General features: G+C 35.9%; 1 long non-coding RNA gene across 3 annotated transcripts in view; it reads left to right on the forward strand.

Annotated features, from left to right (window-relative positions):
• Nucleotides 1-18,840, forward strand: part of LOC140330022 (uncharacterized) — a 138,361-nt gene that overhangs the window by 9,054 nt on the left and 110,467 nt on the right. For all 3 annotated transcript variants that reach the window (XR_011920569.1, XR_011920570.1, XR_011920571.1), the window contains exon 2: nucleotides 1,397-1,455. This is a non-coding gene — a long non-coding RNA (uncharacterized lncRNA). The remainder of the gene's footprint in view (nucleotides 1-1,396; nucleotides 1,456-18,840) is intronic.

Genomic DNA, 18,840 nt, shown 5'->3' on the forward strand with positions numbered 1-18,840 from the left:
TTTTTCTGAATCACCGCAGAGTGTGACTCCTTATGCAGGTCTAATGAAAGGAATGACAAGTATTATTGAGAGGTACAGTGTGTTCCCTATTTCCTGCTGCTTTAAAAGGCATGCAGCATGTATAAGCCCTTGTTTTGCTCATTAAGAGACGTTTGTGTATTGTTACTATTGTGCATTATGGTTTTTGTTCCTTTCTTAATATTGTTCTCTACTGTAGCCTATAATTGAGTTACTACTTGTGTTGAAGTAAGCATGGTGGAAATGCTGTTACACATAATGCATTTTATTCTGTAAATTAGTTGTTATACAAGTACCTATAAATAATGATGAACAAAACTTACTGCAAGCAATAACAACTAGTCATTTTTTACCTATATGGAACTTTCTGTTCCAGCTTCAAGATCAGTAGGGACAGTAGCAGTAAAAATACAAGTTGTTCCATCCTGCAGTCTTTGACAAACCATAATTAGCTGACACAAAATGCAGCCATGTTCATCTTGTGACTGCTGATGTCTGGACTGTTTTCATTTGTCCACTGTGATTTTCTGTTCTTGGTAGAGATTAACAGAACTCCTGTGACAGCTAATGACAGTTGTCAAAGTCAACACAAGACATTGCCAGTGAAATTCGTACATCTGCACACCTGTAACAAGTGGATATTAGGTTTGGGGATGCACAAGGAATATTTTATATGGACAAGTTAAAACTGAACTGAATACATCAAGATTATTAGATAATAATCAGATAATAATCTGTTTGAGCTGGACTTGTCCCTATTACCCATAGAAATGTTTAACTATACATCTAGGTATTCAGCAATATGTACTGTAATAATATACATATAGACACACAATAGGCAGTGCATTTCTAAAACAGTGAATCTGACATTCTTTAAAGGAGAATCTCCATTGTTTCTCCACCAGATAATGTTTGGTGATTGTGATAAATAAATCCTTCAATTTTAAGGTTAACAAGTGCTTTAATAAAATGCATTTTCTATATAATCTAAAGGTAAAAAAGGAAAGAACTAAATAAAATAAAACAATTTTACCTTTTGACCAGTTTTGAAAGTTTTAAACATCTAATCTTACTGCAGGTAAAAGGTATTCATTTTATTCTAAAAATTATCTCTTTTATTACTAACATTTAAATTATAGATCAAATGCAAAGTTACTTATAATTGCTTTTTTAAAGATTTTGCTTTTTTTTATTGTGACACAACAGAAGCAAATCAAAGGTAATTTATATATGTATAGATGCAACAAACAAATAAAAAAAAAATAGCTAGTAACAGCACTAGTGACAATAAATTGTGATGTTGGATCATCTGAATGTCACTAGGTCTAAACAGGCACAACTTACTTATTTTTTTCTTATCTTTTTTACCATATATTAGAATGCTAAAGCTGCTACACTCTTCAGTCACTCGAGACGTGCTGTCACCTGATGGGTTTGGTAAGGATTCTATATGTTAGTCAATTATTTTTTGGAATACAAAGCTGTGTTTTATCAAGCCATATAATATTGAAAAGTTTGTACCTGAAATGGTATCTTCTTTTCCTAACTGAACATACATCATGTTTACTGCCACATACTTACATCTACCTTTATATGCTTTCCATGCAATGTCATTCTTCCTGCACATTAGGGAATTTAAAAACCTAATTGATTGTGCCAATGAATCAGTGCCAATGTCAAATCAAATGAAAAATCCACATACCTCATTTGTAGTCCATTGGATGTGCAGCCAATGTATGCAATGCAGAGTACAGGGATAAGGCGGTAAAGGGAATAAATAAGAAATCATAAACTGAGGATGTCCCTGCTGCAAGTTTACAGGAGAAAGCTAGTTTTGCTTTTAGAACCCAGATAACAGACCCTATTTCTAGAATGCTCATGGTACTTGTATGCCTTGCATGTTGCTTAGATAGCTGATATATAACTTTAGCTAGCAGTTGTTTTTATGTATATTTATAAATATTTATTTATAATGAATTTCAGTTTATAATTTATTTGTAATTTGGTGTAATGATCTTATTTATCATATAGGCTCTTCAAAGAACCCCCTTAAAAGCGCCTAAACCCTGACTGTATATTGGCAGGCATTGTCGTTAAAATTAAAAACTGTTTTCAGCTATCCTTTTTGTAAAAATCTCCCACAGGTTTTGTTTTAAAATCATGATCCAATAAGCACAATATCGCCACAATCATATTGCCTTTAAGGTGCATATAAAACTAATTTGCTACAAAAAGAACAAAATGGACACTTTTGTTTTCTGAAACTGATTCATTGATTTTTGTAAGGCATATCACATACCTGAAATACTACATTTGTCTAACATTAATCTAAAGATCAATATCAAATTATCTGGAATGCAGTACATTGTATATGAGAAATAAGAATTACACTGTGTTTATATTACTGTAAAGACTCCCAATTTATGTGCGGATCAATAAATACCAGCAGGTGTGGATGTGATCCGTCACTTTAAATGTAATAGTTAAATGTAGAGAATATAATTTGCTGTTTAGGTGCTTTACAATGATGACTGGATCACAACTTTAATTGTTGTATCTAATGTGACTGTAGCAATTTCCACAGTTAACATGATTGATATTTTTACTCTAAGACTGCTTAATGGAGACAACTGTATTCCTTGATTTATAACTGCAGGTGACATACCCAAGAAAGAATAGCACTAAACCTAGACATTTATTTTAAATATTTAAAAGGTTACCAAACACATTTTTTTTAATGAGCGAACCTGGTAAAATCTGCTCTGCTAGAGCACCTAAATGCAGGTCTCAGGGAATTTTCCCCACAAAATATATTTTCAAGGGTTTCAGGTTAAAAAAAATGTATCTTGTACACTCAGTGTCATCAAAGTTTAGATGTAGAAGCCACAAAGTGGATCCCTAGCTGCAACTCAGTTAGTAGATAAATGTGTGTAGTAAGCCAGTGTTTCTGGAGGACATTGGCATCTAAAAAGTAACCCTGTAGATCTATATTATTCCACAAAGCAGTTTTTGCAATCATGGCAGTCTAACAAGATGGACTTCTGAAGGAGCATAGCAGATTAACAAGCAGATTGTGCATGGCTCTCTAACAATGGTATCTCTGGATGCATTGTAGTATAACAAAGTCATGTTTGGGAAGATGACATAGTTCCAAGGTCATATACCAAAATTGTCGTGTCCCCTGGGTAACACATAATGAAAACTGTATTTAAACAGGATTCCCTGTGTCCTATGGTGGTATACTGTAAAAGGACTGCATCAGATGAATAGAGTAGTGTTATTTGTACTCGAATGAGTGGAGGGTTTTATGGCCAAGATGTTATGTTTAGCATTTTTTAAGCCCCTAGTAAAACTTAGTTCCTTGCCATGAAAAGTAAAGTGTATTTATTATATTCAGCAGTGCTAACAAAGATTTTGTGCTGTGCAAATTAAAGTGAGTAGTGGATAGGAGTTGGGACAGAAGTAAGGTGAAAGTTATTAAGAGTTATTATTCCTGTGTTGTTAAGCAAATTGTTCATTGAGGAGCACAGTAAACCAGTACCAATCTCTAGAGCTGTAAACATGCAGCACGTCAGAATTACTCACAGTCCACAAGAGACACAGCGCAGCTCACTATAATTGTATAAATATAAGATATATGGCCATCCAAATAAACCTGTTAGAAACCCTGATATAAGGTAAAGGAGTTCATTTTTTGCAGATAGCGATCAAGGACGAGGATGCATAAAATTAAACAACCTTACTATTGAGGTTGATATCATAATTATAAGGCAAGGACATTTTCTTTCATCTAGAGAATTTCCCTTGGACTTTTATGCAATATTAGAACCTTGAATTTAATGAGTGAAGCACCTGGACAATAAATAAAACAGACAACAGAGTTAGGAAGCTAAGATATTCAATTTATGGAAACAAAGGAATGTTTTATAAGACATTACCATATCACACAAACATCTCTCTATAAGGTAGCACTTTATGTATTTGAAATCAGTCTCTGTGTTTCAAGTAAGTTCTGTAAAGTTGTTTCTAAAGCAAACCTATCACCAAAATCTTGGTAGACAACCGTTTTATTTAAAGTAAAAATGTTATTTTTTTTTTTAAAAAAGGGTTAATCTCTCTCCCTTGGGAGTGCAGACTGGATACCTACATCACGCATACCAGGAGGTTCCTGGCTGCTCCGAGATCGGGCATGCGCAGCAAGGACATTTTAATACATAGAGGGGAAAAAATGCCGATCTCACAAATGCGCAGTTTTGCAGGCTACCTTTAAAACAGGCTACGTCACCCAATCTCGCACCTGCATTTCTTGCTTTGGTTACAGTTAAAAGATAATCCTGTACAACATTTACACACAGTTTTATAAAACATTAGGCAGTGTCATGTCTATGGTGTCAAAGGAAATTGTAATAGATTTTCAGCTAGCACATAATATTGCAGTCTTTACTATAAAGTAATTTGTGATAACCTTTTGTTGCTTGGTCATTCATATTTTTGTAATTTTAATAATTACCCATATTTAAGATTAGCCATTCAATAATTGGCTCAGTAGAGTCACCTTACCGTCTGCTAAGGTAAGGTGTTTTTAAATATTTTGCCACCTATGAGTTTGTGGATTTACAAACTACACATCAAATTGAGGAATTTAATTGGTTAGATTGTTTAAACAAAACAAATTGAAATTGAAAAATCGTTACACATTCCCGAAACAAGTCTTCATAATTCTCAATATTACCCATCATATGAAACAAATTTTTATGTGGGAAATTCAATGATGGATTTATTGTGATACAACATTTCTGAATGACCAAACAATAGTGTATTTTCTGGGTGCATTAATGTATGCATAATGTCAAATGCTGTGACATGTATTGTAAAGTACGTTTGTAAAGCAGAAGAGAAAACCTCAGCTCAAAACGGATGTTTTTCAATCATGTATGTGTAAGCATGGCAAGTTTCTATGTCACTGCCATACTCTATAGGGGATTGGATAAAGCCACTCTCTAGGAAATTAAGATAGATAATAAATACTATTCACATTATCTGCCCATTTTGATCAGATTCAGCAACAATATCACATAAATGTTTGCTATTGTTTCACTATGAGATAAGCAACATTTAGAGCATCTGCAAGTCCAACTCATATTTTTTCTTTGTTGATCCAGAAACAGTCATAATGCTAAGCAAGTGCATGGCTAAAATGACATGAGACACCTTGATTGATTTAGTCATATTCAGTACGGTAAAACAGTAGCAGTTTTTCATTAACATTATAACTAAAATTGTGTCCAGTTCTAAACCCAGCAGATTACAAACAAAAACAAGTATGGCAGGACTGCAGTGCTCACACACTTGCTTTATGCCAAATATCACAATTAAATGTAATATCATGTAGACATATGTAGTTTAAAAGACTACATCAATGGCTTTAAGGACTTTTTTGTGTCAAGAATGAGCAAGGAACTTCGGCTGATTAGTGCTTGTTGCTTTTTTCTTCCAGTCCAACAACACTTTTTGCAGGCTTTATATTTTTTTGAAGCATTAATATTAGTTCCTGTAAGCTTTTTTTCTCAAATTGGCATTAGGGATGAGTGAGCGAGAATATTAGGTTTGATCTTGCAGCGAATCGGGCCTTTCTCGCTTACCGAAAATGTAAGCGAGAGCGGCCTTCTGATTCGCATCATGCAGCCCTGGAAATCCTTGGTGATCCTCGGGCACTAGAGGTTAATTAACCTCTAGTGCCCCGGGGATCGCATACTCTTCTCAAGGAATGCAGCCACAGCTGCAATCATTGAAAAGATGCCCAGCACAGGAGAACCTCTTAGATATTATAGATACTTATATTACAAATGTCAAGAGGTTCACCTTTGCTGGGCATCTTCAGCAAAGGAGAACCTCACGGTCACTTTGCGGTCACAGCTGTGATTGCAGGCGATCCCCGGGGAACTAGAGGTTAATTAACCTCTAGTGTCCTGGGGATCACAAACAGGGAGATTCCTAGGGCTGAATGCAGCTCTGGGAATCCTCCTGTTTTAATTACCTCTTCAGATGGTTTCGCAAAATCGGTTTGCTGAAATTTCGCAGAATCATTGGAATTTCGAGAAAATTTTCGCGAGAATGCCAGAGGCTTTCTCGTTCATCCCTAATTGGCATCTCTGATCCCAAGTTTACTTTGTACTCATGTATTTTTCTCAAGGATATTGCCCACTTTTATTTTTAATTTACCTGTTTTTGTTGTCAGTCCATTGTGTCTTACGTTAGATTTTTGCTCTCTATCCCTCTCACTACCTGCTGTTTTTCAGTCACAACCCTTTTCCATCCTCTGATCATTTTTAAGATCACTTTTGTTACTTTTCATTCATTATTATCTTGCTATAGCTGCTGAATGATGAGAGTAGTGAGACCAGCCAATCCCCAAATGGGTGCACACATTTTTTAATTATTTAATATTTGGAATCTGAAACTCCTAAAAATAAAGACACTCCACAATGTATAAAAAAACTTTATTTATTCATTTTTCAACTAAATCTTACCTTTGTAGAATCCAGTTATGTGTATACGTGGCCATGATGGATGATCTATCCATCCATCCAGTGATGGGGCTTTCCTCAGCATTAGCATAGCAGCTGAAGGAGAGGCTTTCATTGCTGGATAGTTGGCTCGATCATCCATCATGGGCATGAATACACATTGCTGAATCCTGCAAAGGTAAGTATAAGTTAGAAAAAAAACATTTTTTTTTTTACATTGTCTGGTGTCATTATTTCCAGGGCTTTTTTTAATCCTTTATGGAAATGGGTATGAGGTACTACTGTACTCATTACCCAGGGTGTGGGGGTAAATATCTGGGTGGCCCCTTATTAAGTTAACTTTAGGATTCCAAACAAGTTCTCTACCAGCACACCCCCACAACACAGTTATGTTTTTGGAATAGGCCTTCTTCTACAATAATGGCCCTTAGAACCATTGAGGGCGGGGGGGGGGTGTTGGATATGGCTATATGCCTTTTGCACATAAACTTGCTGCCCTTTTTCCTATATAAGAAGACTGAAAGCCTAATAAAGGTTCTGGTTTAAAAAGAGGACCCTACAATTTTTTTTTGATTTTTCTATTTACAGATAAAAAATAAACACTAGTTTTTACACATTTTAGATCCATTTGGTAAATGTTATTATTTTCATTATGTTATTTATACAACAACTACTTCCCCAGCCAAATGTAATACTATGAAATTCTTACTGCAAAATAAAATATCAGAATTTGAAAAACTCGGAAAATAAGTTAGATTTTAGAACATAAAGTTGAAATTCCAACAAAATCAGAATTCCAGTTATTCCTATTGGTCATTGTAACCCTGCTGGAGTTTAAAGTTAGGTCAGGAATGTCATCAGGGGATGGAACAGTTTTCCTGGGTAAACTTCTGTTTATGTTGATCTAATGACCAATAAGGCAGAGTTTGCCATGAAGGCTGCTCATCAGCAAACTGCAATATATTCTTGCTGAGGACTTTAAAATAAAGTAAACTGATTTACTTTTAAGGGTGTGGTTCTCTTCGCTATTGATGTTTCCTGGATCAAAAGAGATTTTTAAGGCCCGTAGAAAAAGATTGTCTATGCCTATGAGTCTAGAATGGAGTTTAATAAAAAATGTCAAATTATTGAATTTAATCATTCCACTGCAAGGAGACTTATTAACAAGTGTCTGAAATGTAAAATGATTGTTAATTTGTTTGGCATCAATAAAACTCAAGCCAAGAGCTAATCCTTTTATTTTAAAAAGAATTCCCAAAGAACATGAAATATCATATTATATTATATTGTGGGATCTGCAGGTAACTGTTGCAGGTAGTTTTAAAGGTCATGGTTTGGAGGTGTGCCAGAAAAAAAGTATTTTTCAAAAACAACAATTTGAACATAAAGAAATAAAAGCAGGCATTCTGAAACTAATACTAGGGTAATGCATCAAAGACAAAAATGTTTGTGTACCATATGAGTAGACATATTTGGTGTACACAGAAGAAAACATTTTAGAAGAAGAACCCCATACCAACATTGAAGCATGGTGACTGAAATGAATGATGTGTAGTTGTTTTTCTGCAGGTTAGCACCTTTCATTAATCAAGTCATTAGATTGTGAGGGACAGTTATTTACATTAATATGATGTAAAGTGCTTCATAATTTAGTGATACAAAATCATAATTATAACTCCAAGGAATGGCTCAAAAAGAATAAATAATGGGTTATGTTGGTTAGTTGAAGTTCCATTTTGAATCCTAGTAAAATATGGTAAGGGATTTGAAACATGACATTCACGGAACTATACCCATAAACATATTGCAACTGAAGGCATTTTACATGGAGGAGACTTTTACAGTCAATGTCAGACACTGGTGTGAGGTCATGCTAATTCCTAAATGTATTTTCTACATTATTAAACATGATGTAGTGAGAGTTAATATCCTTTTCTCCCACTTGTTGCTTCATATCATCAGTTATTATTTTGTGTGTAATCTATTATCTATTTGCTTTGTAAATAAAAGCCTGTATCGTTGGCTAAAATATTTCAGCAAATGTATTACTTTTCAAAAAGAACCTTTCATTCGGATTTTTATAATTCTACACAGCTATGGATCAATGATATACTTACCTTTTCAATAGTAAAAAAATTAATTGAAATTTTCCTTGTATTTTTTTTTTTTACTCAAGTATATCACCCTTATTTGCGGGCACTGTTTCAATAAATATGTGGGTGCATTGCATGCCCTAATTTTAATCAGGTGTGCATACTTTTCCACATAATTTTATGCTGAGCTGGAAAGAAAGTACTGTGAACCAGTAAGACTGTATTGCACTGAATGTTCCTAACAAAGGGAGCTTGATGTCATGAGGAAACAGCAAAGCCTACTGTTGGCCTTATAAATGTGGTTATGTTCTTCCTCTGTCTACTTGGTAGACAGGTCACAGATCCATCACTAAGCTCTACTGCTCATCTACTATAATATTAAATATTATTAATAATAATAATAATAATAATAATAACAAAAATAATTAATAAAAATAATAAACAGTATTTATATAGCACCAACATATTAGGCCACAGTGTACATTAAATAGGGGTTGCAAATAATGGACATATACAAACAGTGACACAGGAGGAGGAAATGACCCCGCCCAAAAGAGCTTACAATTTAAGAGGTGGGGGAATGCAATAAGGAAAAACACCTATAATGTATTGCATGACTGTCTGAATAATAAGACTGGTTATGAAATATTTATTGTATTTTAACTGTAAGCATACGTGGTGCCTATAGCTGCACCTTTTCCATTTTTCTTTCCAATTGCAGCAGAAAAGGCCCTTGCCCTGGATGTAAAAGCATTGTTCTCTTTGCTAAGGCTAGCCATGTCCCAAGCAACTAGAATATATTTTGATGACTTACATCTGAATCTGATTTACACTATCTGTTCATATAATTAAAAGAGATTATTATTATTACACAGTATTTATATAGCTCCATCATATTACACAGTGCTGTACAAAGTCGATAGTTATTACACTAACTGTCCCTCAAAGGGGCTCACAATCTAATGTCCCTACCATAGTCATATGTCATCTAAGATCAATTTTTTTGGGGGGAGCCAATTAACCTAGCTGCATGTTTTTGAAATGTTTGCATGCAAACACGGGGAGATCCTGCAAACTCTATGCAGATAGTGCATAGAACCTGTAACACAGTGCTGCAAAGGCAAGTTTGCTAACTCCTGAGCCACCGTGCTGCCCTAGATTAAGGAGCACTAGTGGGTTTTAGCATTGAAGATCTGTGACCCCTTCAAGGTTGCTCAGCCAACATTGCTCTGCATAAGGGACCTGAAGGATAAAACTATCGGAGGGCCTGGTGACAGGAGAATATAAAACTAGTAGGGGGCTGCAGACTGGTGGTTACAGGACTGGCAACATTTCTGGGTATAGGAGGCACTACAAAATAAAACTACATCAAGGGTACAGTGACACTATAAGCTAGTAAAACATTACAATGTCAGCGCTGCATAATATGTTGGCGCTATATAAATTCTGTTTATTAATAATAATAATAATAATAATAATAATGTCAGCATTACAAAGTTTGAAAAACTTTGCTAAACTTTTCTATGAAGAAAGGTAATACTATATATTAAATTTGTCATCCCCAAAGAAAACAATAAATAAGTGACTGATTTGTAGATGTCAACCTCAAGTAAACTTTTGTTTTCTGCATGCTGAGGTAAACATATATATATTCTAACACTATAAGTCTGGATTTATTATATGACATAAAACTAAAGAACGATATGACCTTTGAGACATAGCAGAAAAGTATATTTCCATAAATTTAGAGCTCAGAGTAATTCTGACTGTTCACTCCGTTGCAACTATTGGTTTCTTTATTTCAACATCAAGGTTTGAGTGATTTAAAAGGTCAAAATCATTTTACTAAAGCATTGTAACATTTTAGAAGTAATTATTTTGGAATAATCAACAAAGTCTGCTGCAGTAGTACTTGGGTATAGTTGAAAGGAAAATTACAGTTATGTAATAAGGGATACCAAAAACTGTTTCAGGCCTAGACTAGAAATCTGACATGTTAGCAGTACCAATGTTATATATATTTTTTTCTTTTTTGAAGAAAACGTGTGTCTTACCTAATAAGAAAAAAGCGTCTCTCCGCAACAGCATTTACTTATCTTTCCTTTATTTACTCTTCTTTAGGCTACAGTCAGAGGCGGAGGTACCCTTGTGCATTGTCCTTGTATATTGATATATCATAGTTATATCAGAGCATAGTTATATCAGTGACAACATGTTAGATAGTTTACAGCACACATATTTGGGGGATGTTACCTGTCAAACATGTAAAGTAAAATAATTTGATTTATCTTCAAATTGTAGGTATCTCTAGCAAGGCATTGATTTACTTATAGTTCTATACTTTTTCTTTCTTGTGCTTGTATTCTTATGTGTGTAGCACCCCTTTAGTATAGTATAGTGGTTTTAAAGGTTAAATGTGATCATTCTGGAACTTCCTCTCTACAGGGAGTGATGGTTGGCTGACATTGGTGACATATTTTCCTGCCTATATAATGTAATTGTTAAGTGTTTAAATATTGGATTTGTAAACCTTTTTTTTGCTGTGGATGCTTAGAGGTCAGAGCAGGAGATCCTAAAGGTCCTTGGGGCCTTGCTAGGCCAGGACCTAAAGCTTTACTCTAAGGACAGGTGCTCAAATTCAGGACTGGGACTTTAGGGACAAGGTCCCTTGGTATGGAGAAATTTTTTCCCACTGGGACCTATATTGGAATTGTAAAATACTGCATTGACGTGAACTGCAATCAAAGGACACTTCAAAGGAGGATCTGCATTCCTTTGAGAATTTTGTTGTTCTCTTATCAGGAAGGACCAGGGTACAAATTGGCCACCTGAAGGCTATGTGCATTTGGTATTTCACTGAATTTGACCCAAATATACACTATGGGTAAAATTAGGGAGCCTGTTTGTGCTTAACTTGGCTCTAACATGGCTTTCTCTTAATTGGGGCATATCTGATTATTATTTGGAGGCACTGATGGTTCTCAGAGCAAGCTTGGTAGCTTTTGGTGTTGAGGCATAAAGTCCTGGATAAGATATGTTGATATGTGGTTTCATTTAGTTAGGAACATTTAGTTTTAGTTAGGAACTAGGGGTCAGTTTAGGAAAGGGCTTTTTGTCACAAATTTATGTCATTTCATTTATTTTGAAGATTCCTGGGTACTGCACATAAAAAGACAATCCAGTACATTCGAAAAAAAATTTTCTCTGCTCTGTGGTCCCCAGGAATATTCCCGGAAGGATGATGATGTAATCCTCACTAAGGCTTAGTGGATGATATGGAAGCCTTAGGAGTGCCTTGTACTGCTAAATCAGGGGTGGGCAAACTTTTTTAGTCAGGGGCCACAATCTGAAAAAAAAATTGCAAGAGGGGCCGGGTCGATGGTAGAGTGGGTGGGGCTATCCCATCATATTAGGCCCCCTGGCGGGGTCCTTCTCCCGACCCCCAAAGGGCTAGAGAAACATCCTCATTGGGCTGTATACAGCCCGCAGGCCGTAGTATGCCCATGCCTGTGCTAGATAGTGAACCAGTAAGACTGTATTGCACTGAACGTTCCTAACAAAGGGAGCTTGATGTCATGAGGAAACAGCAAAGCCTACTGTTGGCCTTATAAATGTGGTTATGTTCTTCCTCTGTCTACTTGGTAGACAGGTCACAGATCCATCACTTAGCTCTACTGCTCATCTACTATAATATTAAATATTAATAATAATAATAATAAACAGTATTTATATAGCACCAACATATTAGGCCACAGTGTACATTAAATAGGGGTTGCAAATAATGGACATATACAAACAGTGACACAGGAGGAGGAAATGACCCCGCCCAGAAGAGCTTACAATTTAAGAGGTGGGGGAATGCAATAAGGAAAAACACCTATAATGTACTGCATGACTGTCTGAATAATAAGACTGGTTATGAAATATTTATTGTATTTTAACTGTAAGCATACGTGGTGCCTATAGCTGCACCTTTTCTATTTTTCTTTCCAATTGCAGCAGAAAAGGCCCTTGCCCTGGATGTAAAAGCATTGTTCTCTTTGCTAAGGCTAGCCATGTCCCAAGCAACTAGAATATATTTTGATGATTTACATCTGAATCTGATTTACACTATCTGTTCATAGAATTAAAAGAGATTATTAATATTACACAGTATTTATATAGCTCAGTCATATTACGCAGCGCTGTACAAAGTCGATAGTTATGACACTAACTGTCCCTCAAAGGGGCTCACAATCTAATGTCCCTACCATAGTCATATGTCATCTAAGATCAATTTGTTGGGGGAGCCAATTAACCTAGCTGCATGTTTTTGAAATGTGGGAGGAAACCAGAGGACCATGAGGAATCTCACGCAAACACGGGGAGATCCTGCAAACGCCCCTGAATGTGACATCATGATGGCATAATCCCTCCCACTCTCCTATCACAGATCTAAGCCTGTGATGGGAGAGTGGGCGGGCTGTGTCACTACACACAACCTGCCCACTCTCCCATCGCAGGCTCAGATCCGGGGACGTGTTCCTTGGCTCTGGCCGGTGCACCCCCCTGGCGGGGTCCTTCTCCCGACCCCCAAAGGGCTAGAGAAACATCCCCATTGGGCTGTATACAGCCAGCAGGTCGTAGTATGCCCATGCCTGTGCTAGATAGTAGTAAGGTGCAAGTCAGTGTTTAGTTTCAAGAGATAGATAGATTAAAAGGTAATTTTAGAAGGAGCGTTAGTTTTATTAATATTATTATTATTCTATTTGTTAATGTCTGGTTGGATTTCTTAAAATCATTTGCAATTATTTGCAATTACAGTGGTACCTCGGTATAAGTCCGCTTTGGTGTTAGTCCAACTTGGTATATGTCCTGTTTGGACACAAAAAATTTTGCTTGGTATACAACCTGTGTGCTAGAACTTGTTTGGGTCAAAATGATTCATAACACCGCGTGCTACCCTTATTTACCTCTCTCAAGACAAAGCCACGATTGTCAGTACACCAGTTGCTACCATTCAGTGAACAACCTGCACGATTATAACTCTCTGTGATTTACATAACTCCTTGTACATGCTCATTTCTCGTCTGGACTACTGTAACATCCTTCTCGCTGGTATTCCACTAACCCGACTCTCCCCTCTACAATCTATTATGAATGCTGCAGCCAGACTCATCCATCCTTCCCTCCGCTCCTCTTCCGCTGCATCTCTTTGTAGTTCTCTCCATTGGCTTCCTTTTCACCTTAGAATCAAATTTAAGCTCCTGTTCTTTGCCTTCAAATCCCTACACAGTTATTGTCCCACTTACATTTCTGACATGGTTAAAAAATACTCCCCCTGCCGCTCTCTCCGCTCCTGCAATGACCTACTAATGACTTCCTCACTCATAACCTCATCACACGCACGGATACAAGACTTCTCTAGAGCTGCTCCAACTCTCTGGAATGGTCTTCCTCGTCCTATTCGGCTTTCTCCTACTTTCTGCTCATTTAAAAGAGCGCTCAAAACCCATTTTTTCAAACTTGCCTACCCGGCTTCTTCTGTCATTTGAAACCATCACTACTTCCCACCACTACATATCTCCCATCCTATTGTGTGTGAAATTCCCTCACCTACTAGATTGTAAGCTCTTCGGGGCAGGGTCCTCTCCTCCTGTATCACTGTCTGTATTAGTCTGTCATTTGCAATCCCTATTTAATGTACAGCGCTGCGTAATATGTTGGTGCTATATAAATCCTGTTTATTAATAATAATAATAATAATAACATCTCCTCCTCCCTTCTCAGCACCATCCTAGTAGGCACTCCACTCTTCTCAGCAAGGTAAAGTGAGGTTACATTTTCATTTATTTCATCTAATTGCTTTTGTATTTATGTATTTTAGTATTAAGCAGTGTTTAAATTATTTTATACAGCCCCATCAATGTATAATATGCAAATAACAATAGGATTTTCTTCATGGGAATGGATTAATCATTTTCCTTGTATTTCTTATGGGAAAAATTTGCTTGGTATAAGTCCCAAGGATCTGGAACAGATTAAGGACTTATACCCAGGTACCACTGTGTTTGGCAAATATTTTCAATTCTGAACCAGATGTTTGTTGGGTCACCAAGGTGCTTTTTTTTATTTCTTTATTTTTTGATAAATCAGCGCAATGAACTGACTCCCTAATGCACCACAAAATACATTTTTTTGAGAATTTTTGTCAGTGTGTTGTTGCAGAACATTGGCAAAGTACTTTTTACTTTTGAAACCTTTAGATGACTGAGATGAGGATTTCGCACAGTCATGACCTCAGTATTTTACAAGCTTTGTAAATTAGCTAAAATATTCAATACCACAGTCTCCTAACTTCTAAAAAAAAAAATTTTGAAAAGGAAATATGGACTTCTTTGGAACTACATGGGGACACTGAGAGAGAAAATTTAGAAGGAACGAATGGGAGGCAGAAAAGATTTTTAAAAAATGTTATTCAAATCAATTTTGTTAGGAAACAGGAAAACATTGCATAAATGCATAGATAAAAGGGATGTCAGCTACAAGCTAGGGTGCAACCAGTGGTGGACATAGCCAACAAAGGGTGTCTGTGCAAAAGTGACTTGGGACCCCCACCCCAAGGCCCTTGCTCACGCTCGTCCCCACGTCTTAACGACTTCCATTACCAACCTCCTCCCACTACTGTTCCCAACCACAATGTGACAGAAGCACAACTTCAAGTAGGGCCTCTAATTGGGTAGCTTAAATTGAAAACTCATCCAGATGTCTTACTTGTGGCTGTGCTTGAGTGTCATAGAGGAGCAGCAAAGCATGGAACAAATGTGCCTGTGCTCACTGCATTGCCTGGTCCCCTTGCTTTCTTTCACTTTTCTGTTTCCTTTCATCGTCAGCTTTGGGATCCTCTAATAACTCATTTACAGAATGTACACAGTTGGCTATATTTCATCTTCTTGTCTATAATATTGTAAAATGTGATTGGGTTACTGCTTACACATTGCACTTAACAATACCTTTAAAAATAAGTCTGATAGAGTAGTTCCAACAAAACAAGAATTACATCAGAAAAATCCTGTAAGACAATGCAGTCATCTTAATGCCTGCAGATAACAAAGATACTGTATGTTAAGTTGCTTTTGTCAAAAGTCCTAGTAAGTTGAGCTAGCTTTTCAAACAGTTTAGCTGAACACAGAACTTTGCAATATGCATGCTAGGCAGGATAGAACCAAGTCAGCAGTAACTCTGTGATGTCTTTTTAAATAACAATATAATCACTACAAACAGTCTTTCAAGGAGGTTGGGATTGTGGCTGAAAGTAATCTGTTTTATCAATTGCATGCTGTCATAAAAATGAACAAATCAGCAATACTCTGACTGGGTAAGAAATATATAATACACCAGCTGTAAAATTTGTTCTTTGCATTATACTTTTTAATCTTCCAAGTTCCCGCTATGTAATGATGTAATTTTGCTGAAACTGATGAACTGGATAAACAAGGAATGGATCAAGGAATCTGTGAACATTGTTTTATTCAGCATTATGGTGCCTATGCAAACTGACAATGGAACACGTTCACACTTTTATCCTAAAACAGCCCTTGCCTGCTTGTCTATTTTAATGATGTATGATCTCCCCTTTATGGTGGTTAATCTAATGATGGAATAATTCCCTGAAGGTTAGAGAAGTCATTCTCTATGTTTCTTGCCTACAGGCTGATTCACTCAGTGATTGATACCCAGAGCACCGTGTTTCATCTGCACTAAGATATATGCCTTACCTACTTTTACAAACTTTTTCCTGAAATCCATTTAGAAAAGTAAGATTTTTGCTGCTATGATTCTCAATTTCCTGTTTTAATAAAAGAGAGAACATAATTTAACTTTTAATCTAAGCCACAAATGCCCATTGCATTTAGCAGTATATACAGTATCCATAAGTCAGTGCAATGTATCATCACATTTGCTGTCTGTAGCAAGATAAATTTAAGGAAGCTCTTCTGAAATCAGGTTCACATATAAATTTAGGATATCAATTTAAATTGATAATGTAACTACCAAGGGATGTGACATTAAGGAAACCTTATCTGTATTACAGGTCGTAGATCATGGAAAATCGGTACACTAATGTCTCATTTTGTGCTCCTGTTTAATTTACTGGCATTATATATATATATATATATATATATATATATATATATATATATATTATATATATATATATATATATATATATATATATATATATATATATATATATATATATATATATATATATATATATGGTATATTCATGGTTGTTTATGCTATGGATTCCAACACATTACTAAATAGAATAAATTAATGATAAACCCATAGCATACATACTGAATTTGCATCAATTCTATTTTAACGTCTTTAGGTTGAATCCAAGTTAAATAACATTTTAATTATTTATTTAAATTAATTTTTTAATTTAAAAAATGTGTTAAACTATTTCAATTTTTTATCAACTAAACCATAAACCAAACAAAGCAAATTCTTAACCATATCTGATTAACCCTTCCACTGCCTAAATTTATGGATGAGAGGAAGTACCTGTAATGTGGTATGCAAGAGAATTTGGCTCATAAATATGACATGAGCAGTTATTCTGTTCACTACTTTGCTTCTAAACACTGTCAGTATTTCCTTATCAACTTGATTTCCATTAGAACTTTTTGTTCAATTTTTGGTTTTGTTGGTTATACAAATAAAACCTTTTTTTTAATCTTTAGTCCATTGGTGTGCCTCATGGCTGCTGATCTTCCATCCTCTTGAGCAGAACTAAAAGAAGAACTAAGCCCACAGTTCTCACCTGTTCCCAATCCTTTGCAGGGTGCCACCATATTCTTTTTTCTGAAACAGGAGGTCATTTAGGCAAACTTGATATAAACAAACACATACAAACAACAACTTTGAGAGATTTAAAAAAGAACAGGCTTGCTAGACCACTGTTTTCTGCTTTTGCTGTCAGTCATCCAGGTTTTTATTTGAGTTTCTTTTCTGAAAAAAATAGAAATGAAAAAATGGGTAAAACACTTGCCAATATTTTTTGCCACCTATGTCTAACTGGAGAGAATTCCCTTCCCTTTTCTAGAGTTGTAACATTATAAACAAAAAACAATCTATGTGCTGTTTCACAATACTGCTTTATGCATTGCCATACCTCCTAGACCCAGTCTGATTTGATATTATCCCCCGTCATTTTTATTGTTCCAAAGACACAGAGGACAGATTCAACGTGATTTTATTTCCAAGAATTGCAGTACATTAGATGTAATACAGTCTTGTAAGTATCTCCAGAAGTGTAGTTAGACGGCAGTCCCCAAAGTTTTGGTGGTCCGCGGCTCCAGGAGAAGGACTCCGCTTGGGGGGGTCACACTGGCCAGAGCCGCTGACCATGTCTCCTGTAACCATCAGGCTCAGGGCGGTGGGCGGGTTGTGTCTCCGGAGTGGGTGGGTTCTGGCATCATGACGTCACTCTTGGGGAAGTGACACATGGCTCCCTGGGCATAAATTTAATGGTCCATGATGACTAAAAGGTTCGGGACCACTGTAAAAGGACACTGGTTTTCTAAGCATTGTCTGTAAGATAGCTGACTGAAACTGAAAAAGTTGATCAAGTCTTTCATATTATTGTTTTTATTATGGCTGCATAATATAAAAAAAAAAATATTATACATTTACAATTTATTTTGTTTTACAGTAGTTGGGTGAACAAAAAAGCGCTTTGTAAAATATCAGTACATACATAATACACCAATAGGAAACAGAAATGATTTCTTTACTGGTCTGTAAATTCTCCACCTCTTTCTTGTGTTGCAATGCACCATTTTTAAATATGAAATGACCCAATATTCATGCCAGGTGAAGAGTTGAATTTTAAAGGCACTTCTGAGAAATGTAATCTTTAGAAGGGTAATGAGGGAGGTTATGTGTTTTGCCTCTTCAATATCTTCCCCTTTATACATTTATGTAATCAAAATAGACCTGTGCAATATGTTCGCTTAGAAAAAGCAGATGAAGCATAGAGTACTGGGAAATATTATGGTAAAGCAATAATGGTTTCTGACAGACACAAGCTATCTGACCTGACAGCCATAATGCCTTTACTTTGTCTTCATTTTGGTCAGTTTTGTTAGAATGAATAAAAAGAGAAAAATGAGCGGCAGGTTGGATTTTTGAAAAAGCAGTGTTTAATGTAA

The sequence above is a fragment of the Pyxicephalus adspersus genome, chromosome 4 (assembly GCF_032062135.1).
Source record: "Pyxicephalus adspersus chromosome 4, UCB_Pads_2.0, whole genome shotgun sequence".
NCBI lineage: Eukaryota > Metazoa > Chordata > Amphibia > Anura > Pyxicephalidae > Pyxicephalus > Pyxicephalus adspersus.